The 25,296-nt window shown below is 38.3% G+C and overlaps 1 long non-coding RNA gene across 2 annotated transcripts; it reads left to right on the forward strand.

Moving 5' to 3' along the window:
- Nucleotides 1-284: 284 nt before the first annotated feature.
- On the forward strand, nucleotides 285-25,296 carry LOC110361154 (uncharacterized). Of its 2 annotated transcripts, XR_010474695.1 has the most exons (9): nucleotides 285-506; nucleotides 5,274-5,358; nucleotides 6,757-6,885; nucleotides 10,674-10,877; nucleotides 13,864-17,636; nucleotides 17,780-17,935; nucleotides 20,034-20,208; nucleotides 22,483-22,587; nucleotides 23,591-25,296. It is a non-coding gene; the product is annotated as an uncharacterized LOC110361154 (long non-coding RNA). The 2 variants fall into 2 exon arrangements; XR_010474694.1 differs by having other exon boundaries at nucleotides 10,674-17,636; nucleotides 22,483-25,296.

A 25,296-nucleotide genomic window follows, 5' to 3' on the forward strand; every position in this document is an offset into this window, starting at 1 on the left:
TAGTTTTAGCTAGTGGCAGGAACATAGTAATCTTCCTAAAAGATCAGGTTATTTCAGTGTATATACAAGAAGGAACTACTAATCCTGTTTCTTTATTAAAGTAAACAAGAGATAAATATCCATTTCCCAAAGTTCTTTGTCCTGTGCATTTTGTTGGTCTTCATGTATTCACTGAGCTTTCTTTCTGCTTGCTTTCTTTTCCATGGATTTTTATGGAATATATTTAGCAAGGAAAAGGTTTTGGACAGTCTCACTATAGTAAAATCATATGAGCACTGCCCTCTTTTGTAAGTAATTTATCCCTTCTCTCTTATTAAAATAAATGTATATGTTGGGTAGTCTGTACTACCTGCTGTCAAATATCCTTGGCTTTCTGTATTTAAACCTTGTGTCTTGGCAGTAGGAGAATTTGACTTCTGATCATTGAGCATCACTAAACTTCCATACAACTAATGAAGCAGACTCCTGTTATGAAGGGCTGTTACGGGGAGCTCTGCAAATCACAGGTGAGTGACATTACTACTAGCTGTGATTTCAAGATCATTCCCATTTCAGGTTTAAACAATGCGTGTATACGTATGTAATAATAATGAAAATAATATAAACAGAGCCCAGGAGTGCGGAAGCACTCATACCAGGGTATCTTTGGAGAATGGCCAGTTTAGCAGAGATCAGTAAAAAATCTTGTTGGTTGTAGCTGTAGCCTTAATTCACTATAAAACCTAATGAACTGTTAGGTCATATTTGGACTTAGATGTAACAACATTGATTAGAAAGCAAAGTAAATAAAGTATTTAAAAAAAAAAAAAGGCTTACAGAATCAAACCAGCAGCATACTTCTCCTGCCAATTCCTTTAGTTACTGGGAAATACTTGACCATTGTCCCATTTTTTTGGGGCAAACAAGATACTTGTGCCAGCACAAGCTGCTACATTTAGTTTGTATCTGAATACAGACTCATAGCATTGGACGTGAGTAAGACTCAGGGGATTCTCAGTGTCCCCCAGTAAAACTCATGGCATGAATAGGGAAAAGAGACACACAGGCTTGCATGCCGTGCACATGTACATTTGGAGAAAATGATTAACCAAAACTTGAAAACTTTCAATTTAATATTAAATGTGCTTCACCCTCAAAAAAAACCCAAAAGAAACCCAAACAAAAACAAATGACATGCAGGATTCCTGAGTCTAATTGAAAAAAAGTTTAGTAGGCACTTTAGTGTCAGTAATTAAGATAATATCTATGCTTAAGACATGAAATTTGAAATGTTTAACTTAATCATGTATTTCTTACATGTGCAATGGTGGTCTTCTGACATTTTTCAAACCTTGATTGCTTAAAAGTCCAAGTATAATACCACATTAGTATTCAGAAAGAATGTTGGAATCTTCATGCAGTATTTGATCAGGCTAAGTATGCATCCCACTTTGATTAAGACTTCGTTGATCCGTGAGTAAAATCATTAAACATTCATAAACGGCCATTGCTTTTTCTCCTCCTCAAGAGTGTACTGACAGATTTTATGCAATTATTTGTCTCAAGTAGCTTCCTGAACTTTTAACCCCCTTTATATTCTCTTATGCCTGCTTAAATTAAGTCAAAAAATCTTCATTTCAAAGCATTTTTAAAAGCTAATATACAATTCATTTGAGTTCAGTGAAACAAAATTATGAAAAAGCACCCTGTCATGGTGCTAATTAACTACACGGATGGTTTCCTTTGAGGAATAATTTTTTTCAATACTTTAATTCCCAGGTTAAAATACCTTCGAGTCTAGGCTCATCTTTTAGAAATATGTTTCTGAAAGCGATAGCCAGATAATGTTGCCCTCCAAGGCAATCTGATATCACTTACATCTCCTGCTCACACAGCTCAGTGGCATGAGGATAGACAGGGAATTTAATCCACATGGGTGTTTTTAGTTTTCTTTTGTCTTTTAGCCAGGTTTCCTAAACACACAAGGTTTATGCTTCTTTTAGCACTCTCTCACATGATTCCTACAACCTTTCTCATTATTTGTATGTTTTCTGATATGAGAGGAACGTTACTGGAGCTCCAAGGTGTGCACCGCAGCACGGAGCCACATCCAGCCCCAAGCTGTGCCACAGCTGCCAGACACCACCTTCTCTTCCCATGGGCAAGACCCAAACCACCAGAACTCAAGCTTGTCCTTGTGGTGCTCATGGACCTGTCTGAGGACACGTATAAGCCTGTTCCACCCTTTGGGGGTTGGCTGGAGCTATATGGAGAAGTGGTATGAGAGAACTGCTTGCCACCCTGTGAGACCCACAGGCAGTAGCTTTCCCTTCCTCCCATGCTTCATGTTCTTGTGCTCTAACTCTGAGCTAGAGGTGCAAGAGCCCAAAAGAAACAGATGTAAGCCATTATGTTCAGAGACTGCAATATTTTAATGCTGAAATACTTAGAAAGCAATTCGAATCGATAAGTATGCCAAACTGGGAGAGAAAGCAGGCTTTTTCCATGATTTATTCTAAATCTGAAAATTCCATTTTAGAAATCTGTAAGAAGTGGTCTTAAATACTTTTATTAAGACATGCTTATATAATGTGTTTAAAAATTTCAGATGTGCACTTATTACAGTTAAAACTGATTATAAAACTTCTATTAGCTTCAAGAGGAGGGTTTAATTAAGATAATGATTAATTACTGGAAAAACACCTGCATGGAATCTTAGGTTCTCAGACCTGTTTGCTTTTGCTGCTTTGGTTTAACTTTAATGTGTATTGAAGCCTAAGTAGGATTTTGGTACAAAATAGGAAGGATATGTCTGTATTGGAGAAGAAAGGCATACATTTTGTATTCTCAGTAAGAACTAGATTGGCTTTGTTTAAAAGTGGACTGTAAATCTTCCTAAGTTAGTGGATTCTAAAGTGTAAGAAAGGTTTTGTATTTTTTTTTCTTAGTTCCTTTTATCTTTGAGATTTTTCCCTGCCCCCTCTTTTTCTACTGCTTGCTTTAATTAGAGAACTAATGCATTACTAACATCAGAGATACCAGGAAACAAATTTTTAGTCATTAATAACAAATGAGAATTTTAATCAAATAATTAGAAACATTTCAGGTTGGGTTGTTTTTTAAATACCTTTTTCTACCAGAAATCAAGAATGGAATAATTTCACATGTGTCTATGCGTTCATAGCACAGGATTTGGAGTTGTAATAGTCTTCCTTGATTCCTTGATGCTAAAAATTGAAAAATGGATATTGCTGGTATTTCTCTTTGTAACTCTTTAAAGAGCAAAACCCCCTCAAAATAAACTCACATAATATTTTTTCAGTCCTCCTTTAAGGCTAAGTGACTATCTAGCTTTTACATATTTAGGACTTTCAGGTTAGCCAAGGGAATAAGAAAATTTCGTCCTACTCCTCTCATTATGTTGCTTACAGTCACATGTAATCTGAATGTAGTCAATACTAGCTCAGTCGATGCATAAAAGGGCCCTAATTTCTTTGTCAGAATGATAAGTGAAGTACGTCCTTTGACAAGTCATCACTGAGACTTATTTTCAAACATTTTGCAATGCTTTTAGCAATCCATTGCTTTGCTAGGTGGCATTTAGCATCTCATGTTTGATAAAGTTTTTATTTTTTGCTAATTTGTTAAGTAGTCCTTTTTCCAGCAAAACTTCTAGAAGCTATTTGTATTATTTGATTTACAAAAATTTTTTTCTCCTTGTTATAGTCCTTAGTATTGCAAGCAAAGGATATTTAGAAGCCTTAAAAGATTATCATTCTTGATACAGCTATGAAAAAATAGCTGTTGTCCAAAAAACCCATGCGGTATTCTAACTTCCTTCACTAGTCTCAACATATATAACAACAAACACATGAAAAACCAGAAAAGTCAGGTAAACCAGAGTGCTGCTTTTCCAGATTTTCCTCATTTGAACCACCTGATTTTCTGACATTATTTATCACAGTATCACAGTATGTTTGGGATTGGAAGGGACCTCAAAAGATCATCTAGTCCAATCCCCCTGCTGGAGCAGGAACGCCTAGGTGAGGTCGCACAGAAACATGTCCAGGTGGGTTTTGAATGTCTCCAGAGAAGGAGATTCCACAACCTCCCTGGGCAGCCTGTTCTAGTGCTCTGTCACCCTCACTGAGAAGAAGTTTTTTCTCAAATTTAAGTGGAACCTCTTGTGTTCCAGCTTGATCTCGTTACCCCTTGTTCTTCCATTGTTTGCCACCGAGAAGAGCCTGGCTCCATCCTCATGGCACTCACCCTTTATATATTTATAAACATTAATAAGGTCACCCCTCAGTCTCCTCTTCTCCAAACTAAAGAGACCCAGCTCCCTCAGCCCTTCTTCATAAGAGAGGTGCTCCACTCCCTTAATCATCTTTGTTGCCCTACCCTGGACCCTCACCAGCAGTTCCCTGTCCTTCTTGAACTGAGGGGCCCAGAACTGGACACAATATTCCAGATGTGGTCTCACCAGGGCGGAGTAGAGGGGAAGGAGGACCTCTCTCGATCTACTAGCCACCCCCCTTGTAATACACCCGAGGATGCCATTGGCCTTCCTGGCCACAAGGGCACAGTGCTGGCTCATGGTCATCCTGTTGTCCACCAGGACCCCCAGGTCCCTTTCCGCTACACTGCTCTCTAATATGTAATTTCCCAACCTATACTGGAACCTGGGGTTGTTCCTGCCCAGATGCAGGACTCTACACTTTCCCTTGTTAAATTTCATCAGGTTATTCCCCGCCCAACTCTCCAGCCTGTCCAGGTCCTGCTGGATAGCAGCACAGCCTTCTGGCGTGTCAGCCACTCCTTCCAGCTTGATGTCATCAGCAAACTTGCTGATAGTGCACTCTATTCCCTCGTCTAAATCGTTAATGAATATATTGAATAATATTGGCCCCAGTACTGACCCCTGAGGCACTCCACTAGATATTGGCCTCCAACTAGACTCCGCACCATTGACTAGCACTCTCTGGCTTCTCTCCTTAAGCCAGTTTGCAACCCACCTCACTACTCTATTGTCTAGACCACACCTCCTCAACTTAGCTGTGAATTATAACTATAATGTTGTCAGCTAGATCTATATCTAGGTATATAAGTATCCATGCTCATTTTACAGTAACTATCTGCAAGTATAACTTTTAAAAATGTATTTAATATCATTAACCTGCTAATATTTGTCCAGGTTTTGGCTGGGATAGAGTTAATTCTCTTTCTAGTAGCTGTGGTTTTGATTCAATATGAGAAGAACATTGATAATATGCTGATGTTTTGGTTGTTGTCAGGTAGTCAAGGACTTCTCGACATCCCATGCTCTACCAAGTGCACAAGAATACCACTGTTTGGAACAAATGGATTATCTGTACCACGGTGAGCAACTGCATTATCATTTGTTTTGTTTATTCTATTATTATTGTTACTACTATTTCCTCTTCCTTTGTTGTCCCATTCAACTGTTCTTGTCTCAACCCATGAAGTGGTGGTGTTGTTCCCCCCACCCCCTCCCCCCCCTTTCTGATTTGCTTTCCCATCCCACTTGGTGATGGGGGAGTGAGTAAGTGACTGTGTGTTCCTAGTTGCTGGCTGGTGTTAAATCATAACATATTTCAAAACACTTTCGCATATCTGTTTTTGACTTGTTTGTTACAAATAAGTCATCTAAAATTTATCTCTTGATGGAAACAAATTCCTTGTAAGTAAAATTTTTATCTTATTAACCTTCAGGATCTATCCAGCAAGAGTAGGATGATGCCAGTAAAACCCTTTCACTGTCAATGTACAGAAACCAATTAAGAGCTTTAAAGTTGCATTTTATTTGCTGATTACCAGAAAAGCTTGTGGGGCTGCAAGAAAAGACAGATGGCTACCAGCCCGTGATAATCTGGATTTCTCAGTCTCCCACCTTCTTACTACTGCAGTATCAGAACTGCCTTCCTAAATGTGGAAGAAAATCTTGGCTACCCAAAAAGTCTCTTTATTGCCATTGAATAGAAAACACTTTTCTGTAACATAACCTGTTATGCACTGAAAATTATACCCTCTCTCTTGCATAAAGCTTTCTAGGAAGCTTTGGACTTGATGGAAACAGTGGCAGTATTGAAGATACATCTGTTCCCATTGGTCCCTGCCCAATCCATTCTTTTTGTTGCTTGTGTTGACACACAAGTTCAGTGATGCTGTGGCTATACAAATTGCTCTATCACTGTTTCCATGGCAGTAAAAAGGATCAGTAAAATGTCTGTTTGTGGATGTCTGCTGATTTTCATTTAGCTGCATCTACAGCTATAAAACCCATGATGTTTAGGTGACTTCTGTGGCAGACAGAAGTACTGATCGCTTAATAGTGCAAGACAAAGTAGAGTCAAGGGACAGTTTATCATAAGGAAAAACAATACCACTTAGGTACCAAATACACACCACAGTGCCCTCAAACTACCTAATTTAGCAATTTCAGTACCTGATTAATATGTTAAATATGTGGGACATATTAGATCAAATTTAGTGGTATAAAAAGTTCATTGAAATGTTTTGGAAGCATTACAGTAAGAAGGCTTGAAAGCATAAGCCTTTTATTTCAGGATCATATTCTAAATGAACTGGTTGAAACCAAACTGTTTCTGTCAGTGCAGCAGTGAGCTACACAGGCTATACTCTGCATTAGGTGATATTACAGACTATTACACTGATTATAGAAAGCCCTGTCACTACAGGATAATATTTGCACAGTGGTGGGAAAATGTCCTATAGTAATTCACATTTTTCTTTTAGATGCTGCCACTTGGGTGCTGTAAAGCATCCACAGTGGTAAAGAGGAATCTGTTGCTTCCTTTGAAAATCCTCGGACAGAAGAAGCTCTGGTTTGTGTACAAGGTCTAGCAAACCACATAATTCTCTGAGGTACTTTTTTCTCAAATAGAAACAACAGTCCTTTCTTCCTGAGCAGCTGTCTGGTTTTCAGCATGGAAAACAAACAAACAGATCGACCAGCAAACCAAACAGAAAAATAGATTGGGAAAGAATCTGAGACTAAAAAAATTTACTAATGCAAAATTTATTGATCAGCATTTCACTGTTTTGGAGCCTGGTCATTCATACCTGAAAGCACGAGGGTGCCAAAACATCCCCACTTTCTCTGTGCCTTAAAGAAGTTTGGTGCAGATCTAAGATATTTAACTTTGTGTGTGTATATGTAATATTTGTTTGGTACAGTCATTCCAGGTGCAACAGTAGGTGAGTGTGACCATTTGAATTCGGGGATAACCACTGTAGTTTGTATCTGTGCCTTCCTGGGAGGGAAGGGACTGGAAGCATGGAGCAGTTGCTGATGACTCCAGCAGCCTCATTCAGCTTATTTTCCCGTAGTTTTGTAGATGCTCTATGCCATCTATATGATAATGCAGTTTTTAGTTGCAAATGTAGCAGGAAGTGCCAGATTGCAAGTTGTCCTTTAGCCATTAAGCTCAAAAATATATTTCATGAAGTAGTTTTTGTTTGTTTGTGTTTTTGGTTTTGTGTTTTTTTTTTTTTGTCGTTGGTGGTAGTTTTTTGTTTGTTTTTTATAAATGACCTTTAGAAACTTGCAAGAAAGAAGCTCAGTTTTGGGACTAAATGTCTTACAGATTTTGTCGTTATACGTCGTAAACCACATCATGATTGTTGGAGCTCATGCTTGTGTTGCAGAAGCTGGTAGATGACTTCAGTAAATCAGGTAGAAGGAAACTGGGAGTAGAATTAAGTCCTTCGTTTATATCCATCAGCCTGCAAGCATAACTACACACCTCCAGTGAACTTAAAGGACTAAAAGTAATAGCTTGCCCAATACACTTTTAATTTCTTGTAACTTAGCAGATAGCTTAGGGGCTTCACACTTAAATTTTTCATTCATTCCACTTTATATTTTTTTAAGTGATCTCTTTTCCTGAGCGAGCTTTGCGTTGTTTGTACTAGTGGTTTTTTAAAACCCTGGTTCCAGACCAGTGGTGATAAGCAGCTCAGTCTTCGAACTGTTCACAGCTGGAATTTTTTGTTATGATAAGAGCAGGGAGAGAGCAGAAGATAGATGGGAATGTGGGGAGTTCCCTGTGTAGGCACCTTCTTGCAAAGATCAGATATGGAATCCAAATGAAATCCAAATGGTTTCTTTATTGCATATCAATAGTCTATTATTAAAACCCAGTAGTTGTGGGTCAAAATTAATTTAATTAGCTGAATGTTAATAGGGAAGCTTTAAACGTTCATCTACACTGTCCAGGGACCACCTAAGTTAAGTGGATTGAAAACCGCTTATAAATTGCAAATGTACATTGACCCTTTTTGCCCCCCCTTGCTTTTGAGTTCATGTGCAGAAAACATTTCCCTTCAAGCCAATCCATATGTTGGAACAACAGCAGTCAATACATTGACAGCACATGCCATTTGCAGACAGATGAGGATAAGAAACAAGTCAAATTTGTTTTCAGGAAAAATACAAACTGTCCTGGGTAATACATCACCATTACCATGTGCCTATCTTAGCAGGACCCAGTTCATTTTCTCACAGGTTCAGTGGCATGCCTGTCATTAGTAGAACAGGCTGGAATTTTAACAGAGATAAGCAGAATATGTAAATGCAGTCCTGCTTCCAAATCTGTCAATGACAGTATTTACTCTTCTCTGGGCAGGAGCATAAGACCCTGGAATATCCCAAAATAATGGTTCTTTAAGTTTCCTGAACCAGTTCAATATTTACTCTGAATATCCCCGTTAGAAACACTAACTGCTTAGATTGATCACCCTTGGATTGAGCCTTGTTGTCCTTGTGTAGAGCATGCTAAGATGAAACAGTAAAGCAGCGGACCTGATTAGACAGAAGTCCCTCTGGTCTTGTCTCCTGTGGAAGAAAGAGGGAGGGCGTAAGCTCATCAGGCAACCAGAGAAGCAGGACTTCTTGGGAAGAGGGTTGCAACACTGGCCCTTTTTGTAAGAGCCAGACTTCAATAGATGACACAGGAATGTCCTGGGGCTGGAGGACTGAGCTTTGAGCTAACTGCCACATGAAAAGGAAATTCCAGCCCACTGGGGAATGACTGGTGTGAGCAACAGGGGTGTGGGAGGGAACATGCGAGTTTCTTCACTGGCATAGATTTTCTTTTCTCTATCAGACCACAGTAGGGCTACAAGCACTTTGACTACTATTAACTCCTTCATGCTGCCAGAAAAAAATACAAGCAGTTCGTCAGGAGTGTGAAAGGGGAAAATCCTGTGTATAATAATGCAGGACCAAGATATATAAACAATATTTTCAATAATGACGTCACTCAAATATTTCTAGTTCATTCTTATTTATTTATTCTAGATAACCATTCCTGCTTTGCCTTTCTTGGTGAATATAGATTTGTTTCTTGAAGTTCTCAGGTCACAGTTTTTTTATTTGCACCCTGTCTGAAAAGAAAGCATGATGGACTCAGAGGTCCTTCCAGGGAAGCAGTCAGGTAGACTTTACAGAGGTAAATGTAAAAGGAAATGTTAGTGAAGTTCACTGAAGTATTGGAGATGTTTTGGTACAATATCCAGGATATTTGTATCAGACCTGTATAACATTGCTGTAAAAAACCCCAACTGTATCTCCTAGCATCCTCAGAAATACCTGTTAACTTTTTTTTTTTTTTCTTCCCCTAAATGCTTTAAGACACATTCATTTACAGCAGGGCTGTCAAATTCATCACATCAGCCACATCAGCCTTGCATTTGCCTTCCAAGGGCCGAATGTAATTTTAGGATTGTATAAATGTAACTACTCCTACATTTATACATTACGTTATTTATACACACTGTACAAATGTAACTACTCCCTGATTTAGATGTTTTTGTATCAGGTATTCCTGCCATTGGGAGATGTAGTAAATAGATTTCTGAGCACTGTAGCACTTTTTATTATAAATTTTCACAATTCTTGATGAAACTAAATTGATGAAAAATACACTCAGTAAAGTGTTCCAGATTTCCATATTCAGAATTTAGCAAAATGTTTAAAAATAGTAAAAATTATACCCAGATAATAATTATATAGGCTAGTAAAAATGAAAAATAGCTAGGGAGTTCAGTTAATGGACTGCTGCTTTGGATTTTTTAGAATTATTTTTATTGTATAATTAATCAAGTGAATCCATGTAAAGGTTTAATATTAGTCTTTTATGATGATAGTGATGTTGTCCATTGCTGACATAACCCTAACTGCTTTTCACAGAGGTGGTAGTAGGCTTCATGCACTGTGCTATATATGTATTTATGTACTCATATTCCTCTTCAGAGACTGATAAAAAGTTTTAAAAGCTGTATTATAAAGCATAAATCCTGTCAGAAAAGAGGTTTTGCAAGAGATGAAGAAAATGTATTAAAAAAAAAAAAAATCTAAAAGACTACTGGTTTTAAAAACAGATGTGATAGGCCCCTATGAAATCATTTCCTGCTGCTATTGTGCTGATTAGCTGCACAGATTGTGTTACTGGTCTCATGAACAGATGGTCTATACTTCTTTTGTAAACTCCAGAGATACTGGACAGCAGAAGTATTTAATTTTGAGGGCCTTTAAAAAAATAATCCTGTTTTAGATTTATTTCTTCTAGAAGATTCACATATTTTTAGTGCAGAGTGATATTTGTCCAAAACTTAAATCACTACAACTGTATTTCTGGAATGATTCACAGGCTTTGTCTCCAACCTTTGCTGCGTTATATTGGTCTGGCTGCCAGCTCCAAGTGCTTTGTTTTATTTGCTGTTTGGTGACTGCTACACTCCAGCCATCTCCATGTGTGAGTCAAAAGAATGCAACATCAAGCAAGCTATGCTTTCAATAGCATCTTCCAGAAGAACTCGGATACTTTCAGTCTCTCTGCATTTGTTTTTTTTGGGTAAGAAAAGAACTGTTGTTTCAATGATTATCTTGAGAATTTTTAAGTAAACATGAACAGTTGCATGAACTGACTTTATGTCTGTGACCAGTCTTAGTATGATACAATCCAGTGATCAAGTACAAAATACACAGCTCATGCCCGTCTGTCTTTACGTAGCACATAGTTTTGTCTAGCAGGGTGTATCATGCATATGTATTTAAGTATGTTTAAATATTTCCTGGCAGTATAAGACAGGGCTGTAACAGCTATCAATGCTGCAAATTGCACTGAACATTTTATGAACTCAGAATTTATGTTGCTGTTTAGTTTTGTTTTGCTTTTCTGCCATGTGTTTTCTTAGAAAGGCCTCAAGCTGACAATGTATCAAGTGAGTTCTAAGTTAACAACTTTAGTGCCTTATTTTATATTTCTAAAAATTATGTTGGAGAATTTAGTACCTGTGAAACTCTAATAGCTTTAGGGCTAAATTCAATACAAGGATCTATAGCAGCACAGCTAGCACACACCATGACAGAAAAATAAGCTGCAACTCTGTTTTCTCAGAAGGAGTTGCGTAAGTCAAACCCAAGTGCAAAAATTGTGAGTTTCTGGTAAATATAGAGACACAGGAGGCACTGTCCCATATGGGCTGCAGAGCTCATTCAAGCACTCTTCCAGCTGCTGCCATGTAGGAAAGGATTCCCGGTCCCTTCCTCCCTGGCTTATTTTGGAGAAGAGGCTTTCTGGATGTAGGCACCTCAGCTGTCACAGGAGAGTGTAACTAATATCTCTCCAAATGACTATATAGCTTGACTATAGCCTAACTCCACAGCACAGATCTTCCTCACCTACCACCTCCATATTGGCTAGCAGCATAACTGCTTTTCTGGCCATGTTTGTCCCAATCGAGTAACAAAACAAGTGGCAGATGTGTAATAACCCTTGTAAATATATATATATATATATATATATATGGAGACTATAAATCCCACAATATCATTTGCATGTCTGAGATCATCTGACCTTCATAGATCTGACATAATGCACTGTTATTTCATACCCTATTGGTTTTATTTTTTGTGTAGCAGATGTTTCTTGCTTGTTGTCTGTGTGAAGGTCTAGCACATGGGATTCTGAAAACAAAGGTTTCATCAATTCACACACGCTTGAAGTAGTTGTATTTTTACACTTCTTGCTGAGCACATAATGGATGCAAATTCCCTGCTTCACCATGTAGGAAAACGGCTTACACAAAGAGTTTTCTCTCTCTCTGTAGTGTATTTCAACAAAGCCAGCTCTCTGCTTGCTCTTTTACCCAATTTACTACCCTCTTGCCCATGAGAAAAGACCGGGGAAGCTACCTTTCTTGCAGTTTTTATTGCATTTGGAACTAGCCTCTTAGCCTCCTCCCTAGGTTTAATTTTTGACTAAGATAAGCTATTTGAGGAGACAGATCCAAGGACAAATTGCTACAAGTGAAAACAGACCCCAGACCCTAGGGAGTTCTTAATGAAAAATCTCGATCTTCATATTGCATAGAATTACCACCTTCCTTGCTCACTGTCCAGCGAGCACTTTTCTCAGAGAGGGTGTTTAGGCAAGAAGTGGAGTTATCCATTGTCTCATGTATTTTTTTCACAGAAAGAGATGACATGGCTCTATTGAGATCCTTTTCCACTTCGTTAACAACTTAATCTTTTCCTACAAATTAGTAAATCTTCATTAGGTAAACTGAGATGCCTGTTCTGCAGCAGAGGATTTGTCTGTGCTTGTAATCTGTGGAAGATGTATTCTAGCATCCAAATAGTTCCCCTTTTTTTGTAAGAAGAGAAGCTCAGGGAATACGCATGCCCGTTAGCCATATTTACAGTGGCTTTCACCTGCTCTTCTGCATCACCACTGCTCTGTGGTGTTCTCCACAGGGAAGGAATTTCAACTGTAGAGAGGTGACCTTATGTATCGTTATTAATTAACACTTCCACATAGAAGTCAGCAACTCTATCAAAGGCATGCAGGGAGCCTGCTACTCAAGATGTGCTACAGGCAGCCAAAACTCTGTCCAAATGTGGGCAGTTCTTGCTTACAGCTTCTGCCAGGCTAAGCAGAAGAACATGTATATGTCAGTCTCTAAGACAAAGGATTATTTCTGAGGATATTAATGGAAAAGTTATATTGCCAGAATATGTAATCTCCTGGCATGTCTAAATAGGGGAAAGTTCTTTTTTTTTTAAAAAAAAAACATCTGAAGGACTCAGAAGATTACATTTTCTCTCAGATATTTTTTAGTTGCTCTGTCAGTCTATGTGGTTATCTCTTAACATTAGAAAACTCAGAAAAATATGGGATTGCTTTACAATGTTGCTTGAGTTTATATGCAGTTCTGTCACATAAGTCAGGCTCTAGAGGGATCAGCTAACTTAGAAATGATCTCAAGGCTGCAGCAAGAACATAACTACTTATTTTTCAGTATAACTGTTCTTTGAACCTTCAGCTTGATCACATAGCATGGATTTATAACCTCCTTGATGCTAAACCAGCATTTTCAATATCGTCTGGAGGAGGGCCATGGATCTGCCTGCTATGGGATTATCAAATTAGCTTTCTGATAAATAGTAGGCAGTTAGACTGCCAATAGTCTAAAGTAATACTCAGGGAACAAAATAAACTATCTGTAGAAAAAAAATCTTTTCCTTTATTTCGTAATAATAAATAACAAAATACTGGTGTTCAATATCAACACTTGTGGAAGTAAGGCCTTGTACATAAAGATAAAAAGTTCTCTGGCATATAAAGAAAAAAAGAAAAAGAAAAATACTCTTGCTGTTTCAAATACTTTTTCCCCATATTCAGTATCACTGTTGCATGGCAAGAGGACTGGATGAGCTGCTCTAGATGGTGTAACCAGCTGGCAACTGGCATTAGGTTCCTCTGTATTAAGGAGCCATTTGATCTCCCTCATGTTTTCTTCTGGGAATTGATTTTCCTCTAACCTTCTCTCACTCAGGGCTCTTCAGAGGCTTTCTTTGGAGATGCTTGGCTTTGCTGCTTCTGGGGGCTTGACAACACAGGTGAAATCCAAACTCGAGTACCTGAACCTAAGGACCAAGAAGGAAAGGGTGGTGCTACAGCCATTATTGCATTGAGTCTATTGGATATAGGTGGCCTCTGTGTCCCTTGGGTGGTGTAAGTGGCATCTTAAGGAGATGCTTCCTTCAGGCAGAGACAGGAGCCCTGTGCTACAAGACGTCCTTCACCCCTTGAGGGAGAAACACGCTCCCTAAATGGAGGCTACGTCTGTTCTGCGGTGCCTCCCAGATACTCGGCGTTCTCCAGTCTTGGAGGCTCAATGTTGGCTCAATTGTTCAATCAATGCTTGGGCAATTTTAGACTCTGGCTGCACTAAGTCTTTTTACTTAATGTATATTTAGACTAGGGAACAGTGCTGTTTTTCTTATGGAAACAATCTTGCTGAATGACAGTAAGTGGTACCTATTAATTTAGCCTTTCCAACCTGTAAAACGTATCACAAATGGGAGGAAAAATGCTTCCAGTGAGCTTTTCAATTCCTTCAGAGGAGAAACAAGTTTGTGGTTAACATATATATGATCCTGAACCCTGTGAGTTTGGCATTTACTAGCTTTCTGCCCATGAGGGAACCACAAAAGTACATGTAGTGACTCCTCTTATGGAAATGTCATCTCCTTCACCCTCCAAGAGTCAAAAATGTTTCCATTTATGAAAAACAGACCATCAAGTGGTGTGGTGGAACTTACCACCACAAATGAAGATCTTTGATGAAATCACATGGATAGGTTTGTTCAAACTGTACAGTATATAATTTGCCTGTTCCACACATGGAAATGAAAGAAATCAGTGTCAGATGACCCTTGCAGGCTGGTGTGTGTTGTATTGTTTATTTAAACCGATCAAGGATGCTTAGGATCTGTTGCACAGCTTAATTCTTGCTGGAAATGCAAAATGGGAGATAAATAATTAAGTAGTTGAATAGTAAAAACAATTTTTGCCTTTTTTTTTTTCTCTGCTTGCAGGATGTAATTAGGAGTAAATGTTTCCACTGGGACTTATTGACTGTAACTGTAAACTGTTTGCACTGACGGTGCTAAGTCCCATCTAGAACAGATCTGTTCAGTCTGAAGCCACTGTCCTATTGGGAGATCTTGCCCAAAAAGCTTTTTCTCATTCATACTAATTTTAAAGCAATCATTTAAATTACTCCCGTTGTACTGTTTTCCACAGAGCCTCTTAGAGTAAAGCAGCATCATTTTACTTCGTGAAAATCCATGAAAGTTTTTTCTCCTCAGCTTACAGCCAGGCAGGCTGGGAAGCTTTTTTCTTGGGGTTCAGGATCTCATGGAGAGAGGAAATCTGCAAAATCTCTCACAATTCCCTGCATTCAGTGCTGTGAGTATTGCCACGTCGTTTAATCCTACAGGTTAATTTTTGCAATTCAGTGTTTACACACCTTCAGCTATCAGATTGTAGCTGATCTTCACCTGCATACCACTCAAGACAGGTAAGTTTCTTAAACTAATAATAACTAATAAACTAATAATATTTTAATAATAATAATATTCTAATAAGAATATTTTATATAATATTATATATATAATATAATCTAATATAAACTAATATTAGAACACATCTTATAGAGGGAATGCATAGAATGTTATTAGAGAAAAAACTTAAGGTAGAACAGATGCTAATGAAGCTTCATCAAACCGCTAATATAATTTAGCAACACAAGTGGATTTTAGTGACCAAACATATTAAAAAAAAAATTCAGAAAAAGCATTTAATACATAATCTTGATAAAGTACCAGTGGTGAGTTAGGCTCTGTAAGTAAACGTGGGAAATGCACCACTGAATTTTAGCTTCAGTGGAAATTTACATAGCTGATAGCAACATAATAATAAATGTACTTAATTCCTTTTTTTTAAGTTGCTACTTGCTACTTATTTCTTCAATGCATATTATTTTTTTTTTTCCTGTCAGTTACTAGGCAGAATGTACCAACACCAAAAACTTATCTGCGTACTTCATTCCACTTTTGATGGGTAACTTTCAGGAAGCAATGGTTCCTTAGCAGTCCTTTGGGAACTTTTCTACTTTTGCTTTTATTTTGTGAAGGTAACAGACATAAAATATGGGTCCCTTGGACAAATGTGTTTTATTCAAATTAGAGAAAATTAAAAGGCAGTTTTCTAATTCTACCTTGAAGTGTTTCTTAAACGTCCATGAAGCTTTGTTAACAAGTAGTTCTTTACCAACTAAGCATCAAAAACAGTGAAAGCAAGTCAGTCTCAGCTTCTCCCCAGTCGTGAACTGAATGAGTCGGGATAAGAATTATCTCAGGCTAAGCAGATATTAGGCAAAAGGCTTTGGACTAATATTAAATTTTTAAAAAGACTATAACCATTGAATCCATAAGGGCAAGTGAGTTCAGGTAGTATCAGTTATGGCTTGTCTCTGTGTTTAAGACACAAACTGGATGTAAGAGGAACCGAAAGCAGGTCTGGATCCCACATTGCTGAATGGCAAATCTTGAAACAGGAATAACTGCTTACCTTCTAAATGGCAATATGCTGCAAGACTTGTCTGCTGAAAATATGGTGAGAACAGTTCCTAGGGGACGTATAATGAAACCACAATAAATCTGAAGCACAGGAGACTGAACAGAAAAAGAAACACCCTCTGTGTACACTAGAACAGTTACTTTATTATGATAAACTGGAGCTGTAGCAGAGCTGTGAACTTTGTCAAACAAGGCACCCCACAAGCCTTGAGATTTCGCCACTGCTTTTCAGTATACTGTGCTTCAATCAAGTGAATAAAGGCTTAGATGGAGGGGGCAGCAAGGCAGCGCCGTGACAACACAGCACTGTGCCCCACCAAGGCAGCAGGAGATACAGACTTCCGGAAGGGCAGGAATGGCTGGGAATGCTGTTGTGAACAAATGATCCCCTGTAGCTCTGTGCTTCAGCATCTCTGATGGATGTATTGGCAAGCCGACTGCCACCAATGTTATCAAACATTTCTGTACAGACAAAGAAGAACAAAAAATAGCGCTCTCATTTCTTGTTACATGTCCATAGCCATTCCTGCCCAGATTAATGAAGTCATCGTTAATTTAGAAAAGCGTGTCTCGTATATCTCTTTATATAAACGCTGCCTCAGAGGTGACATTTCAGTGCACCACCTGCCTGAGAGCCTCCCACTGTGTTAACCGAAGACATGGGTGGTCTCCAGACACCAACTGCAGTCGTGCAGCCAAAGCAGCTGACACTGCACCTCTAGCTGTGCTTATAGGGACTTGGAAACAGATAAGGCTATATTAGTAAGTAAAGACTGTAGTGAAGCTAACTTAAAGTAGCTTTTAATCGTTGCTAATTAAAATCTGCAGTTGAGATCCTTAACTTTTTTTTTTTTTTTTTTTTTTTTTTTTTTCTGTTTCATGAATACTTCTGCAGCTTTGGGTGCAATCCAATCCCATTGACTTAAAAATCTGGCTGGAGAATGCCACTTTTGCTGACAGTCAGAGAGGCTACCTGACACAAGAGGAATCCAAAACTCAACAGGGGCTTCCTAGACTAACTTAACACTCCCACTGAACTCACACAAGCCTCCTGCATGTAGCACAGGCATTGAAGAGTCAGCAGGCACTGTGCATCCAGCTCCAGCATGAGATGATATGACCACAGTTTTTTCTTCTTTACCAGGATCAAAGCACTGCTGTCACAGCTCAAGTGCTCCTATAGGTAACTGTTTCCCTTCTAAAGCAATTTTGAGATTTTTGCACAAAAGGTGCCTTGTGTTCTAGTTTTCACAGTAGCAGAAGTTGCATACTCATGGGCAGGAAAAAGCCTAATTAGATTTGTCGTATTTTCATGCTTCTGCTTAGCCAGAGTGGAGATGAGCCTCCAAGCAAAATAATCTGCAGCCTCGGGGGACCTTTGGACTTGGCACTTGAGCTTCACTCCATAAGCATCTCTTTTGCCAGCATGTCTGAGCTAGAAATAGCAAACATGGACATGACAGCCGAGGAAAATGAGAGCAGGTTAGAAAGCTCTAATGACTGCCATTCATTTTCAGACTCCTCTGTACCTGAGAGAACTAAGTAATGCATTTTGACTGGAGTAATGTTAATGCAGCTGTGGCTTCCCCCTCCTACAGCCCTGAGGCTGCAGAGCCTGGGAGCAGAGTGGGGAGTGGGGCAGCTCTGCTGCTACTCCTGTTGTTTCCCTTATGTTGGGAAGATGTCTGCGTGATTTGTTAAGTAGTTTTAAAGCTGCTCAGCTCTGCAAAGCAGAGCGGCCTCAAGGGGGCCAGCAGGTGTTTGGAGACTGTCAGTGTGGGGAGATGCTGTTACACGGGGGGTGACTGCAGAGTGGTCTCCAGGACAGGATTGAGCCTCTATGGTGTGAACATTGGCAAGCCTCTGAGTTAAATCTACTTTCATTGAAGTGTCACTGTATCCTTAAGTCATACCTAGAGAGACAATGACAGGGAGGAAACCTGACTTAAAACTCTTTGGGAAGACACAACCTCCACTGGTGAGACAGGACTTCTGTTTCTGCAGCAGGACATTGTTCCAGTCACTGTGCCCAAGTCCTGAGGTAACATGTCAGCAGGCCAAAAGAAGCCTCTTTAATGAGGTCCAGGGGGCATTGTGTTTCTTGCCAGCTACTCATTAGTGAACCGACTGCACTACAAATAGGCAAAACCCAGCAGCCTCGTAGAGTCAGATACTGCTGCTGGGTCTGGTGCTGATTTACAAAGATCAGCTGTTCTGAGTTAAGCAATCACATATGGGAACTTGTTGGGAACTTCCTTGAAGTAAGCCCTAAAGTAAGTTACATCTTTATGGGAAAATGTTTAAAAATAAAACCATATGAAGAAGCATGCAGGAATAATGGCTGGAAGTGGAAAGACAGCTCTGTTTTTATTTTGCTATAACTCACTGCATCTGGTACCAAAAAGTATAAAGAAGCAACTACTAAATGTGAAGTTGCTATTTCAGAGGTGAAGAAAATAGAGATTATTCCAAACTTAGCAACTTGTTAATTTTTTTTTCCTCCTCCCCTAGGTCAGCAGAACTTCAGTTGTTTTGATTTTATTTCTGTTTCTCTAGTTGTGAGAAATTGTTATGGTGGGGCCATGGAGCAAATATAGCATAAGCTGGAGTTTCCATCACTCTCTCATGGCCTTGAATATTTCATTATTAAGTTTTAGTCTGTATTAGATCAGAGTAGGTCTTTTGTGTGTCCAACAAGGACAAGGCTGAAAAATGGGTTGTTTTGGTGCAAGTGTAATCATATCTTTGAAAAATAATGCATAGAAATGTGACTTTAGCACAGCTACAGTGTCAGTAAACTCCAGTAGGAGAGAAGCTGTGATACCAAGCCCATAGTGGAGCGCATCATACATGAACTGTGTATGAAGGACATTGATTCATACAGTTTGTTCTTACTCTGGTGCTAAGGGAGCAGGTGGTGCTTTTTGCTGAGTCTTTAGTTAGGAAATGCAGTTTCAGTTTCCAAGGGGTTTCTCAGGAATGATGGGCTTGTGGTCCATGGAAAATTCATGGTGGCAGACAAGATGGGGAAGAAAGGGCTTGTGCTGGGCAGGCCCAGACTTTCACTTCCTGCAGTGTGGTTTCCCAGCTTTCACTCCTCTAGGAAAAAGACTCATGTATATCAGCTGATAATGTCAAAAATTAACTGCTAGCCACTTAGAGCTTCTATTCTAGTCCAGTGTGTTTTGCCTCAATACTTGTTTTGGAGTTTTTTCATAATCAAAAAGGGTGAAGGAAGACGTTTTGAGAAGTTGGCAGAAACATGCTAAGAATTTAACAGGAACCTAAACACTATATTTCCACAGAAGTGTATGAACTGAGATTTTTTTTTATAAGTAGGAGGAAATTAAGCTTATGTTTTGTGGGTTTTAAAAGTAAGTCACGATATCTCCCACATGCTGCTTGCAAATAAAAGGTCAAGAAAGCTAAAATTATTCACATATGCACAAACTGGCACACATAACTTCATCTACAAATATCTGGAATTGATACATTTATTTATCACTGAATGGTATCCATGTCCTCTTAAGATTTGTATAACTTAGTGATTCCTGGATTTTTACTTCTCTCATCTAATTAGAATGAAGATGTATCTGTCACAGATCTGCAAATCTGCCTAGGGTGGGAAAAAAGCTATGATAGAATATGAGAACAGAGAGATTTCAAGTGGTTCAGCTGCCTGGGATGCTCCTGGATTCCATACGTGTTGTCACCAGTCCAAGAGACTCCTGCAGAATACAGACTGGAAATATAAGGTACCCCATGCTCATATAAACACTGCAAACAGTAGGGGATATGGTGTGGCAGCTACAGAACCTTTCCCAAAAAAGGTGAATGTTCCTTGCTTTCACATTTTTAAAGATGAAAAAATTACTTCTCCATTCACTATACTATTGTGATTTTATGTTGTTGTGGCTTTACAGCTGCTGTATTCTGCATTATATCTTGGCCTTATTTAACACATTAGGGGTTTAGATGTTAGTATAGGAATACCAGATCCAGGCTCCTCCTAAAGCAGACAGCTATGCTATTTAATACCATGGGTAATATTAAAAAAAAAAAAAAAATATATATTTGAAAAGTAATTTTTCCACTTGAGAACTTGTTCCATGGAAAAATTCAAATCTGTCTTTGATTCTTTTGTTCCCTCTGCTCCTGTCACACACTCTCAGACTTTACTAAGCTTGGTCCTAGTCCCTCTGACTAAAACCCCTGCTTTCTCAAATGGGGCATCTTTCTCCCATTTCCAGTCTATGTATACACAAGTTCTGATGCTTTAATCAGTAAAGGGCTGTAGTCTATAAAATTGCTTTCTGCAATTACACTTTCTTCTATTTTATTCAACCCAGTTCCCCACAATGAGTTTCTTCGCTATGATATTCCTGTCCTCCTTGGTATGCACCAGTCTCCCAGTGCTGCATCACCAGCACACTCCAGCAGCAAGGGCTTTATAAGGCATCTTTCCTACAGGACCCGGAATGAGATGGAGCCCATCACTTCTCCTAAAGCACACTGTTTTAATGTCTTTCCAGTACGATTCTTCTCATTTTGACAAAATTCCTAACCATTTCTTTAGTTATGGTGCTACCACTATTTTCCTCCAAGTTAATTATTTCCCATGTGTTTATTGAAGTCCAGGCACATTAACACTATGGCATTTCTTCAAATCTTCAAAAAATGGAACATAGCAACAACAAAAAATAATCTTCAACATTAATTCAAGGTTCAGTTCAATGAGCTCGATACAATTGATCACTATTAATCACATGCTGTATTTTAGTCTCATTTTTCCTTCATAAATATTTTTCATTATTTTATGATAAACTTATTTTTCCCTTTTTCGTAAATGGAATTTCTACTTTTGTTTTCCCTCTGTCGTGAGGCATCTCAGGCTTGACCCTGTGCTAGTTGTTCTAGTATTCTGGATAGAGAGTCCTTTTGTGAACAAAAAACTTTCAGCCTTGGATGAACCTTAGATATGGTAACTTTAATTTCTATAGTCACAGTTCATTAGACAACCCTAGTTTTGTCCCCATGCTCTCCTTTATCATCTTTATTAAAAATGCAGGCACATGTTGCATTTCATTTTTGGGCTTAAAATTCTTTAAACTTCATACCATCCTTACTGTATAACAGTTCAGCTTCGTTTTTTACCTGTCTTTCCTCCCCCACCCCATTTATTTGACTAACAATCCTTTTAGAATGCATGTTTTAAATTGAATTTGCAAATTCATCCTGGACTTGTATTTTGGCAGACTTCACTTTATTAATCAGATCTTTGTCCGTTGAAACTCAAATACTTTCCTTTCCAAGCCTATCTCTATGTACCAAGGATCTAATTTAAACAGGACTCATAAGTGCAGCAAAGCTATTGTTCTGTGTATGTTTGTCAAAAATATGCACTTATTATACAGAAGCAGCTGAATATATTCTTCATTTTGAAAATGAAAATCAGTAGGATATTAGCAGGAGCAGGTGGCTCTAGAAAAGGCACGTAGCAGCTAAAAGCTTTTTATATGCAATTGGTGGACAACATTTCATAAACATTATAAACAAAAGAAAATAAGAGCAACCTTAATTTTTTAATTTTGTTGCTGGACAAAGGCATTTAAAACTTTTGCTCATCATTTTGAACAGCAGAGCTTTCAGAATACAAATTTAGAGCTCTTATAAACAGGGAATATCTGTTCTCTCAGCCCCCTAAGGAGTTAAATTTCTAATTAATATTTTTACAAATGTTTTTCAAAGCTTTTTGTGAAAGATGAAAAGAATTGCTGGCATCACAGTTGTAACATGAATGGAGAAGTACAAGCTGTATTATATAAGCTGGTGTTATGTCAATTTTGTGTACTCATTGATAAAATTTTCTAAAAAATTCAGTCCTCTTGCTAAAATAATAGCCTGTCTAGAGTTATCCATATAAACACTAAAATGAGATAATTTTTCTTCCCAGGTGTCTAATACTGGGCATGAAAATGAATTACTATTTTTTAAAAAATTAATCATAATAAATATTTTATGTCTGACAGAATGGAATCAGCATTTAGGTGCCAAATGACTCATGCTAAAATTCTGTCATCTGCAAAGGTATTGCTCATTTTTATACCTGCAAAAGCCTGAAGACAAAAATAGAGGTAAGAATTTGTGAATCCACTGAGAAATGAGACAGTTGTAAACAGAGACACCAAAATTATTCTATTTTTACAGAAAATACTGTTTACTCTCTCCAATATTTCCTTATAGCTCCTGGGTGCTAGCTGAGGACATGAGTCATATCCTTGCGTGCCCTCTCAAGGATTGTGCTGGGCCTCACCAGTGTCCTCTAGCCAGCGGACAAAGACATGCATTCAAAAGCTGGACTTTCCCTTTGGTACCACGAGTTACCAGAATAACTCCTTAGAAAAGTAACTTTAGCAAATTGTCAGAGTTCTGAAGACTTACACTCTTTTCACTGTACCTGAGATGACTGCCTGCTTCTTACTAAAATGTGCAGCAAAGAAATTATTTTACATATTATGTGTATGTATTTTCTTGGCATATTCACAAACACATCTGACATTCTCCTTTACAAATTTGTGATCTGGCTCTGATGATTGGCTGTGGTAGATATTAAAATATAAAGGAGAAATATTTAGAAACAAGGTTTCTGAGAACAGGCCAGTAGAAAAGTCAATGACTGAGATTCAGCTAAAGGCATTTGAACAAATTACGTAACAAAATAAGGTATAGAAGGAGAGATATATAAATCTGGGAAATTCTTATTAAGACAGTGAAGAAAGGCTGTTATTGGCTTTTGTTTTTGTGCTCTTAGAAAGACTTTTCCCTTCAGATTCCATAGCCCATGTCCCCACACCAACTTATTTTTTGTGTTATACCTTAGGCAACAGGAAACTTTTCTGAGGCCTCTCAATATTACTCTAGTCTTAATTGTGGGGTTTTAGTCCCAATGCTGACATTCGTTTTCTATGAGCATGAGTAAGCAATTCAAGTGTATCTGATTCGAAGTTCAGCAAACTATAAACTGATGAATATTATCTTTGTTGTCATTACAGAGAGATTATCACACTTTCAGTTTAGTGGAAAATATTGTCATATTTATAGTAAAGACATAAGAACTCTTCTGCTCTTTTATTTAAGATCACATGGATCAGAAAATTTACTAAAGAGCATCCAAGACCACCTGTTTCGCTGTCAGCTTTTTCACTTATATGTGAGTCTTCTACAATTTTACTTTGTTATTTGAAGTCTGGTCTGCCAAGTTATTTTCTTTCTTATTTAGCCGTTTGCCTCCAATATGCTGACCTGAACTTCAACATGTATTTTTTCTGCACCATTGAGTGCACTAGACTCAGGAACCAGTGCATCACCTTTTACACAAATATCTTTATTCCCTCCTAACCCTTTTCTGTTTTGGCATTAGCACATAGTGTTATCACAAAGTTATGAAAGGTTAATCACATATGACAATACAAGTATCAAGCAGAAATATTAACTAGATTATTGTCTGCTCATGCGTACACTAATTATATATAACATGGAGACCTTTTACATAATAGTTATGCTTCACTAGTGCCTGTTCAGCATTGCAGAGAAGTGAAGAGAAAATACTTTTCAGAGTGGTGGATTTCTTATGACAGATTTTAGGTTGTCATGCCCTCTGTCATGATGCCTCAACAACTTCAGAGAGGTTGCCCATCCTTTAGAGATCCAGCAACAGAAGTGATGACAGATTTTTGAAACTTTATAAACACTTTTTGTGCTCCAAAGCAGCCTGGAAAACAGTTGCTGCACAGGGGGGTTACTGAGTGCCACTGGGCTGTGCTGGCAGCCTGGCTGGGTTGGACAGACCCGGTGAGTGAGGATTCAGACTGTGTGCTTGGGGTGAAAAGAGCACAAATACTTTGTTCAGGTATAGTCAAGGCAGTGGGTTTGAACCCCATCAGATCTAGGGACTTAAAGGCAAATTGGCTTAATCATGAGTTTAGTGACTCAGAGTACCGAAGTGGCGGGGAATCCATGTTTCAGAAAATACTGGTCTAGGAGTAGTTTGTAAATAAGTCAGGATAAAAATTTAGTTGTGAAGTAAGGAAGTGTCTTGAGGTTTCACTATGACATTGATTCCTGAGGCAAAGATGGTGTCCAGAAGGAGCAAAACCAGCAGCCTGGTGATTTCTGTACAGGCAGACATGTTACAGAGATCAAAGCAAGAAAGCAATAATAACAACCAAATGGTACTATTCTGTGTATCTTTGTACATTACACTTAGAAACAAAAGCTTCTTTTGGCATTCCAGATTCAATATACTCCTTGGAGTTGCTTGATTTTGATTATTTTTTCTTTCTTTTTTTTTTTTTTTTTGTAAGCAAGTTGTTTAGGCACTGAAGGGAAGATGTATGCTTAGCTATTTAAATATATTGTCAATGTTTGTTTTTAAAGGAGTTGTCAAGACACTTATATTCCTTTAAAATACTTTTTAGTCTAAACAGCTGCCACATGCATTCAATTTTAACAGCTTTTCATATTGGTGTCTCAAAAGGCAGCAAAGTATATTTTTGAAGTACATTTTTATTAGTTAGTTAACTGAAGTCCCTTCTCATGTTTACATGTGTATAGCACCAGCAGTATATTGTTTTGCTATACTTGAAAAAGTAGGGTTTGGAAGGGTATTGACAGTGATAACCTATGAACACTATCAGCTCATATGACTAGTATTGCAGGAGGTAATGCTGGAGAAGATGTGCAGTAGTAGCTTATGGAGTGGCTCTGAGCAATGCAGGAAATATGCAAGTGTTTGAAATGATTTTGTTCTTCTTGCTTTCAGTCAGGATGCTGTCATATAGAAA

Source organism: Columba livia, chromosome 9, assembly GCF_036013475.1.
Source record: "Columba livia isolate bColLiv1 breed racing homer chromosome 9, bColLiv1.pat.W.v2, whole genome shotgun sequence".
Taxonomy (NCBI): Eukaryota; Metazoa; Chordata; class Aves; order Columbiformes; family Columbidae; genus Columba; species Columba livia.